The sequence below is a fragment of the Tachysurus fulvidraco genome, chromosome 19, assembly GCF_022655615.1.
Source record: "Tachysurus fulvidraco isolate hzauxx_2018 chromosome 19, HZAU_PFXX_2.0, whole genome shotgun sequence".
In the NCBI taxonomy this organism is placed as follows: Eukaryota; Metazoa; Chordata; class Actinopteri; order Siluriformes; family Bagridae; genus Tachysurus; species Tachysurus fulvidraco.
In genome coordinates, this window is record NC_062536.1 from 489977 (window position 1) to 508647 (window position 18671).

An 18671-nucleotide genomic window follows, 5' to 3' on the forward strand; every position below is an offset into this window, starting at 1 on the left:
AGTTCCAACTGTAACAAAGCCAAGACTTCTCTGGCAAAAGCAGTAAATTGATTTAGTTAATATAATGGAATAGGTTTGACAGAAGTAGCATTGCCAAGCAAGAGGACTCAATCAGAGAGCAAGATGCCACACAGATTGATTTGATCACTGACCCTGGCACCCTATTTTCGGCATTGAACTTGCACTCGATGGGGAGGTTGCTTTGTAGTTCCAACTGTAACAAAGCCAAGACTTCTCAGACAAAAACAGCAAATTGATCACAGTTAATATAATGAAACAGGTTTGACAGACGCTGCACTGCTAAGCCAGAAGACTCAATCAGAGAGCAAGATGCCACACAGTTTGATTTGATCACTGAACCTGGCACCCTATTTTCGGCATTGAACTTTCACTCGATGGGGAGGTTGCTTTGTAGTTCCAACTGTAACAAAGCCAAGACTTCTCAGACAAAAACAGCAAATTGATCCCAGTTAATATAATGGAACAGGTTTGACAGACGCTGCACTGCTAAGCCAGAAGACTCAATCAGAGAGCAAGATGCCACACAGTTTGATTTGATCACTGAACCTGGCACCCTATTTTCGGCATTGAACTTTCACTGGGGCAGGCGCAGTGTAGTCCGAAATGCTGGCCTTGAAAAATTCCCCACTGGATTTCAGTGTTTTAGCCACAGTTTATGTGCCACCCAACCTGCTTGCTTTTGACTGGTCTCTGCTTCAACCAAACCTTATATCGAAACTCATCTGGTTTACAAAAAAAAGAAAAGAAATGAATTGTGCTGTTTTTGTGTTAAAATAGGAAATAGACTGAACTCTTGAAGTCAGCTGATCGTCTTCAATAAAATGAACTGTATCTGCACCTGTCACTCGGAAAACTGTGATCGATCACACTTCGCTGACAAAAGCAGCAAATTGATCCTAATTATTTTAATTGAACAGGCTTCGACCAAAGCAGCACTGCCATGCCGCAAGACTCAATCAGAGAGCAAGATGCCACACGGGTTAGTTTGATCACTGAACCTGGCACCCTATTTTCAGCATATAACTTGCACTGGGGCAAGTGCAGTCTAGTCCCAGTTGCCCGCAGCCTTCAACCTTCAGGACAGGTGTTCCTCGTTAGTATAGTGGACAGTATCTCCGCCTGTCACGCGGAAGACCGGGGTTCGATTCCCCGACGGGGAGACTGCTTTTCCACCCAGTTCCAACTCTAAGAAGTTCAAGACGTTTTGGACAGAAGTGCCACTGCTCTCAACTTGCCTGCGGAAGACCATGTGTTGATTCCTCAATGGGGAGGTTGCGTTATAGGTCCAACTGTAACAAAGCAAAGACTTCTCTGACAAAAGCAGCAAATTGATCCTAGTTAATATAATGGAACAGGTTTGAAAGAAGCTGCACTGCCAAGCAAGAAGACTCAATCAGAGAGCAAGATGCCACACGGATTGATTTGATCCCTTACCCTGGCACCCTATTTTCGGCATTTAATTTGCACTCGATGGGGAGGTTGCTTTGTAGTTCAAACTGTAACAAAGCCAAGACTTCTCAGACAAAAGCAGCAAATTGATCCCAGTTAATATAATGGAACAGGTTTGACAGACGCTGCACTGCTAAGCCAGAGGACTCAATCAGAAAGCAAGATGCCACACAGGTTGATTTGATTCTTTAACCTGGCACCCTATTTTCGGCATTTACTTCGTAGTTCCAACTGTAACAAAGCAAAGAATTCTCAGACAAAAGCAGCAAATTGATCCTAGTCAATATAATGGAACAGGTTTGATAGAAGCTGCACTTATAAGCCAGAAGACTCAATCAGAGAGCAAGATACCACACAGTTTGATTTGATCACTGAACCTGGCACCCTATTTTCGGCATTTGCTTTGTAGTTCAAACTGTAACAAAGCCAAGACTTCTCGGACAAAAGCAGCGAATTTGATCCTAGATAATATAATGGAACAGGATTGACAGAAGCTGCACTGCTAAGCCAGAAGACTCAATCAGAGTGCAACTTGTCCTCAACTTGCCTGCGGAAGACAGTGTTTTGATTCCTCGATGGGGAGGTTGCTTTGTAGTGCCAACTGTAACAAAGCCAAGACTTCTCTGACAAAAGCAGTAAATTGATTTAGTTAATATAATGGAATAGGTTTGACAGAAGTAGCATTGCCAAGCAAGAGGACTCAATCAGAGAGCAAGATGCCACACAGATTGATTTGATCCCTTACCCTGGCACCCTATTTTCGACATTTAACTTGCACTCCATGGGGAGGTTGCATTGTAGTTCCAACTGTAACAAAGCCAAGACTTCTCAGACAAAAGCAGCAAATTGATCCCAGTTAATATAATGGAACAGGTTTGACAGACGCTGCACTGCTAAGCCAGAGGACTCAATCAGAGAGCAAGATGCCACACAGTTTGATTTGATCACTGACCCTGGCACCCTATTTTCGGCATTGAACTTGCACTCGATGGGGAGGTTGCTTTGTAGTTCCAACTGTAACAAAGCCAAGACTTCTCAGACAAAAACAGCAAATTGATCCCAGTTAATATAATGGAACAGGTTTGACAGACGCTGCACTGCTAAGCCAGAAGACTCAATCAGAGTGCAAGATGCCACACAGTTTGATTTGATCACTGAACCTGGCACCCTATTTTCGGCATTAAACTTTCACTGGGGCAGGCGCAGTGTATTCCGAAATGCTGGCCTTGAGAAATTCCCCACTGGATTTCAGTGTTTTAGCCACAGTTTATGTGCCACCCAACCTGCTTGCTTTTGACTGGTCTCTGCTTCAACCAAACCTTATATCGAAACTCATCTGGTTTACAAAAAAAAAGAAAAGAAATGAATTGTGCTGTTTTTGTGTTAAAATAGGAAATAGACTGAACTCTTGAAGCCAGCTGATCGTCTTCAATAAAATGAACTGTATCTGCACCTGTCACTCGGAAAACTGTGATCGATCACACTTCGCTGACAAAAGCAGCAAATTGATCCTAATTATTTTAATTGAACAGGTTTGACCAAAGCAGCACTGCCATGCCGCAAGACTCAATCAGAGAGCAAGATGCCACACGGGTTAGTTTGATCACTGAACCTGGCACCCTATTTTCAGCATATAACTTGCACTGGGGCAAGTGCAGTCTAGTCCCAGTTGTCCGCAGCCTTCAACCTTCAGGACAGGTGTTCCTCGTTAGTATAGTGGACAGTATCTCCGCCTGTCACGCGGAAGACCGGGGTTCGATTCCCCGACGGGGAGACTGCTTTTCCACCCAGTTCCAACTCTAAGAAGTTCGAGATGTCTTGGACAGAAGTGCCACTGCTCTCAACTTGCCTGCGGAAGACCATGTGTTGATTCCTCAATGGGGAGGTTGCGTTATAGGTCCAACTGTAACAAAGCCAAGACTTCTCTGACAAAAGCAGCAAATTGATCCTAGTTAATATAATGGAACAGATTTGAAAGAAGCTGCACTGCCAAGCAAGAAGACTCAATCATAGAGCAAGATGCCACACGGATTGATTTGATCCCTTACCCTGGCACCCTATTTTCGGCATTTAATTTGCACTCGATGGGGAGGTTGCTTTGTAGTTCCAACTTTAACAAAGCCAAGACTTCTCAGACAAAAGCAGCAAATTGATCCGAGTTAATATAATGGAACAGGTTTGACAGACGCTGCACTGCTAAGCCAGAGGACTCAATCAGAGAGCAAGATGCCACACAGGTTGATTTGATTCTTTAACCTGGCACCCTATTTTCGGCATTTACTTCGTAGTTCCAACTGTAACAAAGCAAAGAATTCTCAGACAAAAGCAGCAAATTGATCCTAGTCAATATAATGGAACAGGTTTGAAAGAAGCTGCACTGCCAAGCAAGAAGACTCAATCATAGAGCAAGATGCCACACGGATTGATTTGATCCCTTACCCTGGCACCCTATTTTCGGCATTTAATTTGCACTCGATGGGGAGGTTGCTTTGTAGTTCCAACTTTAACAAAGCCAAGACTTCTCAGACAAAAGCAGCAAATTGATCCCAGTTAATATAATGGAACAGGTTTGACAGACGCTGCACTGCTAAGCCAGAGGACTCAATCAGAGAGCAAGATGCCACACAGGTTGATTTGATTCTTTAACCTGGCACCCTATTTTCGGCATTTACTTCGTAGTTCCAACTGTAACAAAGCAAAGAATTCTCAGACAAAAGCAGCAAATTGATCCTAGTCAATATAATGGAACAGGTTTGATAGAAGCTGCACTTATAAGCCAGAAGACTCAATCAGAGAGCAAGATACCACACAGTTTGATTTGATCACTGAACCTGGCACCCTATTTTCGGCATTTGCTTTGTAGTTCAAACTGTAACAAAGCCAAGACTTCTCGGACAAAAGCAGCAAATTGATCCTAGATAATATAATGGAACAGGTTTGACAGAAGCTGCACTGCTAAGCCAGAAGACTCAATCAGAGTGCAACTTGCCTCAACTTGCCTGCGGAAGACAGTGTTTTGATTCCTCGATGGGGAGGTTGCTTTGTAGTACCAACTGTAACAAAGCCAAGACTTCTCTGACAAAAGCAGTAAATTGATTTAGTTAATATAATGGAATAGGTTTGACAGAAGTAGCATTGCCAAGCAAGAGGACTCAATCAGAGAGCAAGATGCCACACAGTTTGATTTGATCACTGACCCTGGCACCCTATTTTCGGCATTGAACTTGCACTCGATGGGGAGGTTGCTTTGTAGTTCCAACTGTAACAAAGCCAAGACTTCTCAGACAAAAACAGCAAATTGATCCGAGTTAATATAATGGAACAGGTTTGACAGACGCTGCACTGCTAAGCCAGAGGACTCAATCAGAGAGCAAGATGCCACACAGGTTGATTTGATTCTTTAACCTGGCACCCTATTTTCGGCATTTACTTCGTAGTTCCAACTGTAACAAAGCAAAGAATTCTCAGACAAAGGCAGCAAATTGATCCTAGTCAATATAATGGAACAGGTTTGATAGAAGCTGCACTTATAAGCCAGAAGACTCAATCAGAGAGCAAGATACCACACAGTTTGATTTGATCACTGAACCTGGCACCCTATTTTCGGCATTTGCTTTGTAGTTCAAACTGTAACAAAGCCAAGACTTCTCGGACAAAAGCAGCAAATTGATCCTAGATAATATAATGGAACAGGTTTGACAGAAGCTGCACTGCTAAGCCAGAAGACTCAATCAGAGTGCAACTTGCCTCAACTTGCCTGCGGAAGACAGTGTTTTGATTCCTCGATGGGGAGGTTGCTTTGTAGTACCAACTGTAACAAAGCCAAGACTTCTCTGACAAAAGCAGTAAATTGATTTAGTTAATATAATGGAATAGGTTTGACAGAAGTAGCATTGCCAAGCAAGAGGACTCAATCAGAGAGCAAGATGCCACACAGATTGATTTGATCCCTTACCCTGGCACCCTATTTTCGACATTTAACTTGCACTCCATGGGGAGGTTGCATTGTAGTTCCAACTTTAACAAAGCCAAGACTTCTCAGACAAAAGCAGCAAATTGATCCCAGTTAATATAATGGAACAGGTTTGACAGACGCTGCACTGCTAAGCCAGAGGACTCAATCAGAGAGCAAGATGCCACACAGTTTGATTTGATCACTGACCCTGGCACCCTATTTTCGGCATTGAACTTGCACTCGATGGGGAGGTTGCTTTGTAGTACCAACTGTAACAAAGCCAAGACTTCTCAGACAAAAACAGCAAATTGATCCCAGTTAATATAATGGAACAGGTTTGACAGACGCTGCACTGCTAAGCCAGAAGACTCAATCAGAGAGCAAGATGCCACACAGTTTGATTTGATCACTGAACCTGGCACCCTATTTTCGGCATTGAACTCGCACTCGATGGGGAGGTTGCATTGTAGTTTCAACTGTAACAAAGCCAAGACTTCTCAGACAAAAGCAGCAAATTGATCCCAGTTAATATAATGGAACAGGTTTGACAGACGCTGCACTGCTAAGCCAGAGGACTCAATCAGAGAGCAAGATGCCACACAGTTTGATTTGATCACTGAACCTGGCACCCTATTTTCGGCATTGAACTTTCACTGGGGCAGGCGCAGTGTAGTCCGAAATGCTGGCCTTGAAAAATTCCCCACTGGATTTCAGTGTTTTAGCCACAGTTTATGTGCCACCCAACCTGCTTGCTTTTGACTGGTCTCTGCTTCAACCAAACCTTATATCGAAACTCATCTGGTTTACAAAAAAAAGAAAAGAAATGAATTGTGCTGTTTTTGTGTTAAAATAGGAAATAGACTGAACTCTTGAAGCCAGCTGATCGTCTTCAATAAAATGAACTGTATCTGCACCTGTCACTCGGAAAACTGTGATCGATCACACTTCGCTGACAAAAGCAGCAAATTGATCCTAATTATTTTAATTGAACAGGTTTGACCAAAGCAGCACTGCCATGCCGCAAGACTCAATCAGAGAGCAAGATGCCACACGGGTTAATTTGATCACTGAACCTGGCACCCTATTTTCAGCATATAACTTGCACTGGGGCAAGTGCAGTCTAGTCCCAGTTGCCCGCAGCCTTCAACCTTCAGGACAGGTGTTCCTCGTTAGTATAGTGGACAGTATCTCCGCCTGTCACGCGGAAGACCGGGGTTCGATTCCCCGACGGGGAGACTGCTTTTCCACCCAGTTCCAACTCTAAGAAGTTCGAGACGTCTTGGACAGAAGTGCCACTGCTCTCAACTTGCCTGCGGAAGACCATGTGTTGATTCCTCAATAAGGAGGTTGCGTTATAGGTCCAACTGTAACAAAGCCAAGACTTCTCTGACAAAAGCAGCAAATTGATCCTAGTTAATATAATGGAACAGGTTTGAAAGAAGCTGCACTGCCAAGCAAGAAGACTCAATCAGAGAGCAAGATGCCACATGGATTGATTTGATCCCTTACCCTGGCACCCTATTTCTGGCATTTAATTTGCACTCGATGGGGAGGTTGCTTTGTAGTTCCAACTTTAACAAAGCCAAGACTTCTCAGACAAAAGCAGCAAATTGATCCCAGTTAATATAATGGAACAGGTTTGACAGACGCTGCACTGCTAAGCCAGAGGACTCAATCAGAGAGCAAGATGCCACACAGGTTGATTTGATTCTTTAACCTGGCACCCTATTTTCGGCATTTACTTCATAGTTCCAACTGTAACAAAGCAAAGAATTCTCTGACAAAAGCAGCAAATTGATCCTAATCAATATAATGGAACAGGTTTGATAGAAGCTGCACTTAGAAGCCAGAAGACTCAATCAGAGAGCAAGATACCACACAGTTTGATTTGATCACTGAACCTGGCACCCTATTTTCGGCATTTGCTTTGTAGTTCAAACTGTAACAAAGCCAAGACTTCTCGGACAAAAGCAGCAAATTGATCCTAGATAATATAATGGAACAGGTTTGACAGAAGCTGCACTGCTAAGCCAGAAGACTCAATCAGAGTGCAACTTACCTCAACTTGCCTGCGGAAGACAGTGTTTTGATTCCTCGATGGGGAGGTTGCTTTGTAGTGCCAACTGTAACAAAGCCAAGACTTCTCTGACAAAAGCAGTGAATTGATTTAGTTAATATAATGGAATAGGTTTGACAGAAGTAGCATTGCCAAGCAAGAGGACTCAATCAGAGAGCAAGATGCCACACAGATTGATTTGATCCCTTACCCTGGCACCCTATTTTCGACATTTAACTTGCACTCCATGGGGAGGTTGCATTGTAGTTCCAACTGTAACAAAGCCAAGACTTCTCAGACAAAAGCAGCAAATTGATCCTAGTTAATATAATGGAACAGGTTTGACAGACGCTGCACTGCCAAGCAAGAAGACTCAATCAGAGAGCAAGATGCCACACAGTTTGATTTGATCACTGACCCTGGCACCCTATTTTCGGCATTGAACTTGCACTCGATGGGGAGGTTGCTTTGTAGTTCCAACTGTAACAAAGCCAAGACTTCTCAGACAAAAGCAGCAAATTGATCCCAGTTAAAATAATGGAACAGGTTTGACAGACGCTGCACTGCTAAGCCAGAAGACTCAATCAGAGAGCAAGATGCCACACAGTTTGATTTGATCACTGAACCTGGCACCCTATTTTCGGCATTGAACTTTCACTGGGGCAGGCGCAGTGTAGTCCGAAATGCTGGCCTTGAAAAATTCCCCACTGGATTTCAGTGTTTTAGCCACAGTTTATGTGCCACCCAACCTGCTTGCTTTTGACTGGTCTCTGCTTCAACCAAACCTTATATCGAAACTCATCTGGTTTACAAAAAAAAGAAAAGAAATTAATTGTGCTGTTTTTGTGTTAAAATAGGAAATAGACTGAACTCTTGAAGCCAGCTGATCGTCTTCAATAAAATGAACTGTATCTGCACCTGTCACTCGGAAAACTGTGATCGATCACACTTCGCTGACAAAAGCAGCAAATTGATCCTAATTATTTTAATTGAACAGCTTCGACCAAAGCAGCACTGCCATGCCGCAAGACTCAATCAGAGAGCAAGATGCCACACGGGTTAGTTTGATCACTGAACCTGGCACCCTATTTTCAGCATATAACTTGCACTGGGGCAAGTGCAGTCTAGTCCCAGTTGCCCGCAGCCTTCAACCTTCAGGACAGGTGTTCCTCGTTAGTATAGTGGACAGTATCTCCGCCTGTCACGCGGAAGACCGGGGTTCGATTCCCCGACGGGGAGACTGCTTTTCCACCCAGTTCCAACTCTAAGAAGTTCAAGACGTTTTGGACAGAAGTGCCACTGCTCTCAACTTGCCTGCGGAAGACCATGTGTTGATTCCTCAATGGGGAGGTTGCGTTATAGGTCCAACTGTAACAAAGCCAAGACTTCTCTGACAAAAGCAGCAAATTGATCCTAGTTAATATAATGGAACAAGTTTGAAAGAAGCTGCACTGCCAAGCAAGAAGTCTCAATCAGAGAGCAAGATGCCACACAGATTGATTTGATCCCTTACCCTGGCACCCTATTTTCGGCATTTAATTTGCACTTGATGGGGAGGTTGCTTTGTAGTTCCAACTTTAACAAAGCCAAGACTTCTCAGACAAAAGCAGCAAATTGATCCCAGTTAATATAATGGAACAGGTTTGACAGACGCTGCACTGCTAAGCCAGAGGACTCAATCAGAGAGAAAGATGCCACACAGGTTGATTTGATTCTTTAACCTGGCACCCTATTTTCGGCATTTACTTCGTAGTTCCAACTGTAACAAAGCAAAGAATTCTCAGACAAAAGCAGCAAATTGATCCCAGTTAATATAATGGAACAGGTTTGACAGACGCTGCACTGCTAAGCCAGAGGACTCAATCAGAGAGCAAGATGCCACACAGGTTGATTTGATTCTTTAACCTGGCACCCTATTTTCCGCATTTACTTCGTAGTTCCAACTGTAACAAAGCAAAGAATTCTCAGACAAAAGCAGCAAATTGATCCTAGTCAATATAATGGAACAGGTTTGATAGAAGCTGCACTTATAAGCCAGAAGACTCAATCAGAGAGCAAGATACCACACAGTTTGATTTGATCACTGAACCTGGCACCCTATTTTCGGCATTTGCTTTGTAGTTCAAACTGTAACAAAGCCAAGACTTCTCGGACAAAAGCAGCAAATTGATCCTAGATAATATAATGGAACAGGTTTGACAGAAGCTGCACTGCTAAGCCAGAAGACTCAATCAGAGTGCAACTTGCCTCAACTTGCCTGCGGAAGACAGTGTTTTGATTCCTCGATGGGGAGGTTGCTTTGTAGTACCAACTGTAACAAAGCCAAGACTTCTCTGACAAAAGCAGTAAATTGATTTAGTTAATATAATGGAATAGGTTTGACAGAAGTAGCATTGCCAAGCAAGAGGACTCAATCAGAGAGCAAGATGCCACACAGATTGATTTGATCCCTTACCCTGGCACCCTATTTTCGACATTTAACTTGCACTCCATGGGGAGGTTGCATTGTAGTTCCAACTGTAACAAAGCCAAGACTTCTCAGACAAAAGCAGCAAATTGATCCCAGTTAATATAATGGAACAGGTTTGACAGACGCTGCACTGCTAAGCCAGAGGACTCAATCAGAGAGCAAGATGCCACACAGTTTGATTTGATCACTGACCCTGGCACCCTATTTTCGGCATTGAACTTGCACTCGATGGGGAGGTTGCTTTGTAGTTCCAACTGTAACAAAGCCAAGACTTCTCTGGCAAAAGCAGTAAATTGATTTAGTTAATATAATGGAATAGGTTTGACAGAAGTAGTATTGCCAAGCAAGAGGACTCAATCAGAGAGCAAGATGCCACACAGATTGATTTGATCACTGACCCTGGCACCCTATTTTCGGCATTGAACTTGCACTCGATGGGGAGGTTGCTTTGTAGTTCCAACTGTAACAAAGCCAAGACTTCTCAGACAAAAACAGCAAATTGATCACAGTTAATATAATGAAACAGGTTTGACAGACGCTGCACTGCTAAGCCAGAAGACTCAATTAGAGAGCAAGATGCCACACAGTTTGATTTGATCACTGAACCTGGCACCCCATTTTCGGCATTGAACTTTCACTCGATGGGGAGGTTGCTTTGTAGTTCCAACTGTAACAAAGCCAAGACTTCTCAGACAAAAACAGCAAATTGATCCCAGTTAATATAATGGAACAGGTTTGACAGACGCTGCACTGCTAAGCCAGAAGACTCAATCAGAGAGCAAGATGCCACACAGTTTGATTTGATCACTGAACCTGGCACCCTATTTTCGGCATTGAACTTTCACTGGGGCAGGCGCAGTGTAGTCCGAAATGCTGGCCTTGAAAAATTCCCCACTGGATTTCAGTGTTTTAGCCACAGTTTATGTGCCACCCAACCTGCTTGCTTTTGACTGGTCTCTGCTTCAACCAAACCTTATATCGAAACTCATCTGGTTTACAAAAAAAAGAAAAGAAATGAATTGTGCTGTTTTTGTGTTAAAATAGGAAATAGACTGAACTCTTGAAGTCAGCTGATCGTCTTCAATAAAATGAACTGTATCTGCACCTGTCACTCGGAAAACTGTGATCGATCACACTTCGCTGACAAAAGCAGCAAATTGATCCTAATTATTTTAATTGAACAGGTTTGACCAAAGCAGCACTGCCATGCCGCAAGACTCAATCAGAGAGCAAGATGCCACACGGGTTAGTTTGATCACTGAACCTGGCACCCTATTTTCAGCATATAACTTGCACTAGGGCAAGTGCAGTCTAGTCCCAGTTGCCCGCAGCCTTCAACCTTCAGGACAGGTGTTCCTCGTTAGTATAGTGGACAGTATCTCCGCCTGTCACGCGGAAGACCGGGGTTCGATTCCCCGACGGGGAGACTGCTTTTCCACCCAGTTCCAACTCTAAGAAGTTCGAGACGTCTTGGACAGAAGTGCCACTGCTCTCAACTTGCCTGCGGAAGACCATGTGTTGATTCCTCAATGGGGAGGTTGCGTTATAGGTCCAACTGTAACAAAGCAAAGACTTCTCTGACAAAAGCAGCAAATTGATCCTAGTTAATATAATGGAACAGGTTTGAAAGAAGCTGCACTGCCAAGCAAGAAGACTCAATCAGAGAGCAAGATGCCACACGGATTGATTTGATCCCTTACCCTGGCACCCTATTTTCGGCATTTAATTTGCACTCGATGGGGAGGTTGCTTTGTAGTTCAAACTGTAACAAAGCCAAGACTTCTCAGACAAAAGCAGCAAATTGATCCCAGTTAATATAATGGAACAGGTTTGACAGACGCTGCACTGCTAAGCCAGAGGACTCAATCAGAAAGCAAGATGCCACACAGGTTGATTTGATTCTTTAACCTGGCACCCTATTTTCGGCATTTACTTCGTAGTTCCAACTGTAACAAAGCAAAGAATTCTCAGACAAAAGCAGCAAATTGATCCTAGTCAATATAATGGAACAGGTTTGATAGAAGCTGCACTTATAAGCCAGAAGACTCAATCAGAGAGCAAGATACCACACAGTTTGATTTGATCACTGAACCTGGCACCCTATTTTCGGCATTTGCTTTGTAGTTCAAACTGTAACAAAGCCAAGACTTCTCGGACAAAAGCAGCAAATTGATCCTAGATAATAAAATGGAACAGGATTGACAGAAGCTGCACTGCTAAGCCAGAAGACTCAATCAGAGTGCAACTTGCCTCAACTTGCCTGCGGAAGACAGTGTTTTGATTCCTCGATGGGGAGGTTGCTTTGTAGTACCAACTGTAACAAAGCCAAGACTTCTCTGACAAAAGCAGTAAATTGATTTAGTTAATATAATGGAATAGGTTTGACAGAAGTAGCATTGCCAAGCAAGAGGACTCAATCAGAGAGCAAGATGCCACACAGATTGATTTGATCCCTTACCCTGGCACCCTATTTTCGACATTTAACTTGCACTCCATGGGGAGGTTGCATTGTAGTTCCAACTGTAACAAAGCCAAGACTTCTCAGACAAAAGCAGCAAATTGATCCCAGTTAATATAATGGAACAGGTTTGACAGACGCTGCACTGCTAAGCCAGAGGACTCAATCAGAGAGCAAGATGCCACACAGTTTGATTTGATCACTGACCCTGGCACCCTATTTTCGGCATTGAACTTGCACTCGATGGGGAGGTTGCTTTGTAGTTCCAACTGTAACAAAGCCAAGACTTCTCAGACAAAAACAGCAAATTGATCCCAGTTAATATAATGGAACAGGTTTGACAGACGCTGCACTGCTAAGCCAGAAGACTCAATCAGAGAGCAAGATGCCACACAGTTTGATTTGATCACTGAACCTGGCACCCTATTTTCGGCATTGAACTTTCACTGGGGCAGGCGCAGTGTATTCCGAAATGCTGGCCTTGAGAAATTCCCCACTGGATTTCAGTGTTTTAGCCACAGTTTATGTGCCACCCAACCTGCTTGCTTTTGACTGGTCTCTGCTTCAACCAAACCTTATATCGAAACTCATCTGGTTTACAAAAAAAAGAAAAGAAATGAATTGTGCTGTTTTTGTGTTAAAATAGGAAATAGACTGAACTCTTGAAGCCAGCTGATCGTCTTCAATAAAATGAACTGTATCTGCACCTGTCACTCGGAAAACTGTGATCGATCACACTTCGCTGACAAAAGCAGCAAATTGATCCTAATTATTTTAATTGAACAGGTTTGACCAAAGCAGCACTGCCATGCCGCAAGACTCAATCAGAGAGCAAGATGCCACACGGGTTAGTTTGATCACTGAACCTGGCACCCTATTTTCAGCATATAACTTGCACTGGGGCAAGTGCAGTCTAGTCCCAGTTGTCCGCAGCCTTCAACCTTCAGGACAGGTGTTCCTCGTTAGTATAGTGGACAGTATCTCCGCCTGTCACGCGGAAGACCGGGGTTCGATTCCCCGACGGGGAGACTGCTTTTCCACCCAGTTCCAACTCTAAGAAGTTCGAGATGTCTTGGACAGAAGTGCCACTGCTCTCAACTTGCCTGCGGAAGACCATGTGTTGATTCCTCAATGGGGAGGTTGCGTTATAGGTCCAACTGTAACAAAGCCAAGACTTCTCTGACAAAAGCAGCAAATTGATCCTAGTTAATATAATGGAACAGGTTTGAAAGAAGCTGCACTGCCAAGCAAGAAGACTCAATCATAGAGCAAGATGCCACACGGATTGATTTGATCCCTTACCCTGGCACCCTATTTTCGGCATTTAATTTGCACTCGATGGGGAGGTTGCTTTGTAGTTCCAACTTTAACAAAGCCAAGACTTCTCAGACAAAAGCAGCAAATTGATCCGAGTTAATATAATGGAACAGGTTTGACAGACGCTGCACTGCTAAGCCAGAGGACTCAATCAGAGAGCAAGATGCCACACAGGTTGATTTGATTCTTTAACCTGGCACCCTATTTTCGGCATTTACTTCGTAGTTCCAACTGTAACAAAGCAAAGAATTCTCAGACAAAAGCAGCAAATTGATCCTAGTCAATATAATGGAACAGGTTTGAAAGAAGCTGCACTGCCAAGCAAGAAGACTCAATCATAGAGCAAGATGCCACACGGATTGATTTGATCCCTTACCCTGGCACCCTATTTTCGGCATTTAATTTGCACTCGATGGGGAGGTTGCTTTGTAGTTCCAACTTTAACAAAGCCAAGACTTCTCAGACAAAAGCAGCAAATTGATCCCAGTTAATATAATGGAACAGGTTTGACAGACGCTGCACTGCTAAGCCAGAGGACTCAATCAGAGAGCAAGATGCCACACAGGTTGATTTGATTCTTTAACCTGGCACCCTATTTTCGGCATTTACTTCGTAGTTCCAACTGTAACAAAGCAAAGAATTCTCAGACAAAAGCAGCAAATTGATCCTAGTCAATATAATGGAACAGGTTTGATAGAAGCTGCACTTATAAGCCAGAAGACTCAATCAGAGAGCAAGATACCACACAGTTTGATTTGATCACTGAACCTGGCACCCTATTTTCGGCATTTGCTTTGTAGTTCAAACTGTAACAAAGCCAAGACTTCTCGGACAAAAGCAGCAAATTGATCCTAGATAATATAATGGAACAGGTTTGACAGAAGCTGCACTGCTAAGCCAGAAGACTCAATCAGAGTGCAACTTGCCTCAACTTGCCTGCGGAAGACAGTGTTTTGATTCCTCGATGGGGAGGTTGCTTTGTAGTACCAACTGTAACAAAGCCAAGACTTCTCTGACAAAAGCAGTAAATTGATTTAGTTAATATAATGGAATAGGTTTGACAGAAGTAGCATTGCCAAGCAAGAGGACTCAATCAGAGAGCAAGATGCCACACAGTTTGATTTGATCACTGACCCTGGCACCCTATTTTCGGCATTGAACTTGCACTCGATGGGGAGGTTGCTTTGTAGTTCCAACTGTAACAAAGCCAAGACTTCTCAGACAAAAACAGCAAATTGATCCGAGTTAATATAATGGAACAGGTTTGACAGACGCTGCACTGCTAAGCCAGAGGACTCAATCAGAGAGCAAGATGCCACACAGGTTGATTTGATTCTTTAACCTGGCACCCTATTTTCGGCATTTACTTCGTAGTTCCAACTGTAACAAAGCAAAGAATTCTCAGACAAAGGCAGCAAATTGATCCTAGTCAATATAATGGAACAGGTTTGATAGAAGCTGCACTTATAAGCCAGAAGACTCAATCAGAGAGCAAGATACCACACAGTTTGATTTGATCACTGAACCTGGCACCCTATTTTCGGCATTTGCTTTGTAGTTCAAACTGTAACAAAGCCAAGACTTCTCGGACAAAAGCAGCAAATTGATCCTAGATAATATAATGGAACAGGTTTGACAGAAGCTGCACTGCTAAGCCAGAAGACTCAATCAGAGTGCAACTTGCCTCAACTTGCCTGCGGAAGACAGTGTTTTGATTCCTCGATGGGGAGGTTGCTTTGTAGTACCAACTGTAACAAAGCCAAGACTTCTCTGACAAAAGCAGTAAATTGATTTAGTTAATATAATGGAATAGGTTTGACAGAAGTAGCATTGCCAAGCAAGAGGACTCAATCAGAGAGCAAGATGCCACACAGATTGATTTGATCCCTTACCCTGGCACCCTATTTTCGACATTTAACTTGCACTCCATGGGGAGGTTGCATTGTAGTTCCAACTTTAACAAAGCCAAGACTTCTCAGACAAAAGCAGCAAATTGATCCCAGTTAATATAATGGAACAGGTTTGACAGACGCTGCACTGCTAAGCCAGAGGACTCAATCAGAGAGCAAGATGCCACACAGTTTGATTTGATCACTGACCCTGGCACCCTATTTTCGGCATTGAACTTGCACTCGATGGGGAGGTTGCTTTGTAGTACCAACTGTAACAAAGCCAAGACTTCTCAGACAAAAACAGCAAATTGATCCCAGTTAATATAATGGAACAGGTTTGACAGACGCTGCACTGCTAAGCCAGAAGACTCAATCAGAGAGCAAGATGCCACACAGTTTGATTTGATCACTGAACCTGGCACCCTATTTTCGGCATTGAACTCGCACTCGATGGGGAGGTTGCATTGTAGTTTCAACTGTAACAAAGCCAAGACTTCTCAGACAAAAGCAGCAAATTGATCCCAGTTAATATAATGGAACAGGTTTGACAGACGCTGCACTGCTAAGCCAGAGGACTCAATCAGAGAGCAAGATGCCACACAGTTTGATTTGATCACTGAACCTGGCACCCTATTTTCGGCATTGAACTTTCACTGGGGCAGGCGCAGTGTAGTCCGAAATGCTGGCCTTGAAAAATTCCCCACTGGATTTCAGTGTTTTAGCCACAGTTTATGTGCCACCCAACCTGCTTGCTTTTGACTGGTCTCTGCTTCAACCAAACCTTATATCGAAACTCATCTGGTTTACAAAAAAAAGAAAAGAAATGAATTGTGCTGTTTTTGTGTTAAAATAGGAAATAGACTGAACTCTTGAAGCCAGCTGATCGTCTTCAATAAAATGAACTGTATCTGCACCTGTCACTCGGAAAACTGTGATCGATCACACTTCGCTGACAAAAGCAGCAAATTGATCCTAATTATTTTAATTGAACAGGTTTGACCAAAGCAGCACTGCCATGCCGCAAGACTCAATCAGAGAGCAAGATGCCACACGGGTTAATTTGATCACTGAACCTGGCACCCTTTTTACAGCATATAACTTGCACTGGGGCAAGTGCAGTCTAGTCCCAGTTGCCCGCAGCCTTCAACCTTCAGGACAGGTGTTCCTCGTTAGTATAGTGGACAGTATCTCCGCCTGTCACGCGGAAGACCGGGGTTCGATTCCCCGACGGGGAGACTGCTTTTCCACCCAGTTCCAACTCTAAGAAGTTCGAGACGTCTTGGACAGAAGTGCCACTGCTCTCAACTTGCCTGCGGAAGACCATGTGTTGATTCCTCAATAAGGAGGTTGCGTTATAGGTCCAACTGTAACAAAGCCAAGACTTCTCTGACAAAAGCAGCAAATTGATCCTAGTTAATATAATGGAACAGGTTTGAAAGAAGCTGCACTGCCAAGCAAGAAGACTCAATCAGAGAGCAAGATGCCACATGGATTGATTTGATCCCTTACCCTGGCACCCTATTTCTGGCATTTAATTTGCACTCGATGGGGAGGTTGCTTTGTAGTTCCAACTTTAACAAAGCCAAGACTTCTCAGACAAAAGCAGCAAATTGATCCCAGTTAATATAATGGAACAGGTTTGACAGACGCTGCACTGCTAAGCCAGAGGACTCAATCAGAGAGCAAGATGCCACACAGGTTGATTTGATTCTTTAACCTGGCACCCTATTTTCGGCATTTACTTCATAGTTCCAACTGTAACAAAGCAAAGAATTCTCTGACAAAAGCAGCAAATTGATCCTAGTCAATATAATGGAACAGGTTTGATAGAAGCTGCACTTAGAAGCCAGAAGACTCAATCAGAGAGCAAGATACCACACAGTTTGATTTGATCACTGAACCTGGCACCCTATTTTCGGCATTTGCTTTGTAGTTCAAACTGTAACAAAGCCAAGACTTCTCGGACAAAAGCAGCAAATTGATCCTAGATAATATAATGGAACAGGTTTGACAGAAGCTGCACTGATAAGCCAGAAGACTCAATCAGAGTGCAACTTACCTCAACTTGCCTGCGGAAGACAGTGTTTTGATTCCTCGATGGGGAGGTTGCTTTGTAGTGCCAACTGTAACAAAGCCAAGACTTCTCTGACAAAAGCAGTGAATTGATTTAGTTAATATAATGGAATAGGTTTGACAGAAGTAGCATTGCCAAGCAAGAGGACTCAATCAGAGAGCAAGATGCCACACAGATTGATTTGATCCCTTACCCTGGCACCCTATTTTCGACATTTAACTTGCACTCCATGGGGAGGTTGCATTGTAGTTCCAACTGTAACAAAGCCAAGACTTCTCAGACAAAAGCAGCAAATTGATCCCAGTTAATATAATGGAACAGGTTTGACAGACGCTGCACTGCTAAGCCAGAGGACTCAATCAGAGAGCAAGATGCCACACAGTTTGATTTGATCACTGACCCTGGCACCCTATTTTCGGCATTGAACTTGCACTCGATGGGGAGGTTGCTTTGTAGTTCCAACTGTAACAAAGCCAAGACTTCTCAGACAAAAACAGCAAATTGATCCCAGTTAATATAATGAAACAGGTTTGACAGACGCTGCACTGCTAAGCCAGAAGACTCAATCAGAGAGCAAGATGCCACACAGTTTGATTTGATCACTGAACCTGGCACCCTATTTTCGGCATTGAACTTTCACTGGGGCAGGCACAGTGTAGTCCGAAATGCTGGCCTTGAAAAATTCCCCACTGGATTTCAGTGTTTTAGCCACAGTTTATGTGCCACCCAACCTGCTTGCTTTTGACTGGTCTCTGCTTCAACCAAACCTTATATCGAAACTCATCTGGTTTACAAAAAAAAGAAAAGAAATTAATTGTGCTGTTTTTGTGTTAAAATAGGAAATAGACTGAACTCTTGAAGTCAGCTGATCGTCTTCAATAAAATGAACTGTATCTGCACCTGTCACTCGGAAAACTGTGATCGATCACACTTCGCTGACAAAAGCAGCAAATTGATCCTAATTATTTTAATTGAACAG

The 18671-nt window shown here is 43.4% G+C and overlaps 7 non-coding genes across 7 annotated transcripts; all 7 read left to right on the forward strand.

Moving 5' to 3' along the window:
• The first annotated feature begins 1109 nt into the window (after nucleotides 1–1109).
• trnad-guc lies at nucleotides 1110–1181 on the forward strand. The gene has a single exon. It is a non-coding gene; the product is annotated as a tRNA-Asp (tRNA).
• A 1991-nt stretch (nucleotides 1182–3172) lies between these two features.
• On the forward strand, nucleotides 3173–3244 carry trnad-guc. Its single transcript has one exon. It is a non-coding gene; the product is annotated as a tRNA-Asp (tRNA).
• Nucleotides 3245–6588: 3344 nt separating this feature from the next.
• Nucleotides 6589–6660, forward strand: trnad-guc. The gene has a single exon. It is a non-coding gene; the product is annotated as a tRNA-Asp (tRNA).
• A 1988-nt stretch (nucleotides 6661–8648) lies between these two features.
• On the forward strand, nucleotides 8649–8720 carry trnad-guc. The gene has a single exon. It is a non-coding gene; the product is annotated as a tRNA-Asp (tRNA).
• Nucleotides 8721–11305: 2585 nt separating this feature from the next.
• On the forward strand, nucleotides 11306–11377 carry trnad-guc. The gene has a single exon. It is a non-coding gene; the product is annotated as a tRNA-Asp (tRNA).
• Nucleotides 11378–13365: 1988 nt separating this feature from the next.
• On the forward strand, nucleotides 13366–13437 carry trnad-guc. The gene has a single exon. It is a non-coding gene; the product is annotated as a tRNA-Asp (tRNA).
• A 3344-nt stretch (nucleotides 13438–16781) lies between these two features.
• On the forward strand, nucleotides 16782–16853 carry trnad-guc. The gene has a single exon. It is a non-coding gene; the product is annotated as a tRNA-Asp (tRNA).
• Nucleotides 16854–18671: the final 1818 nt, after the last annotated feature.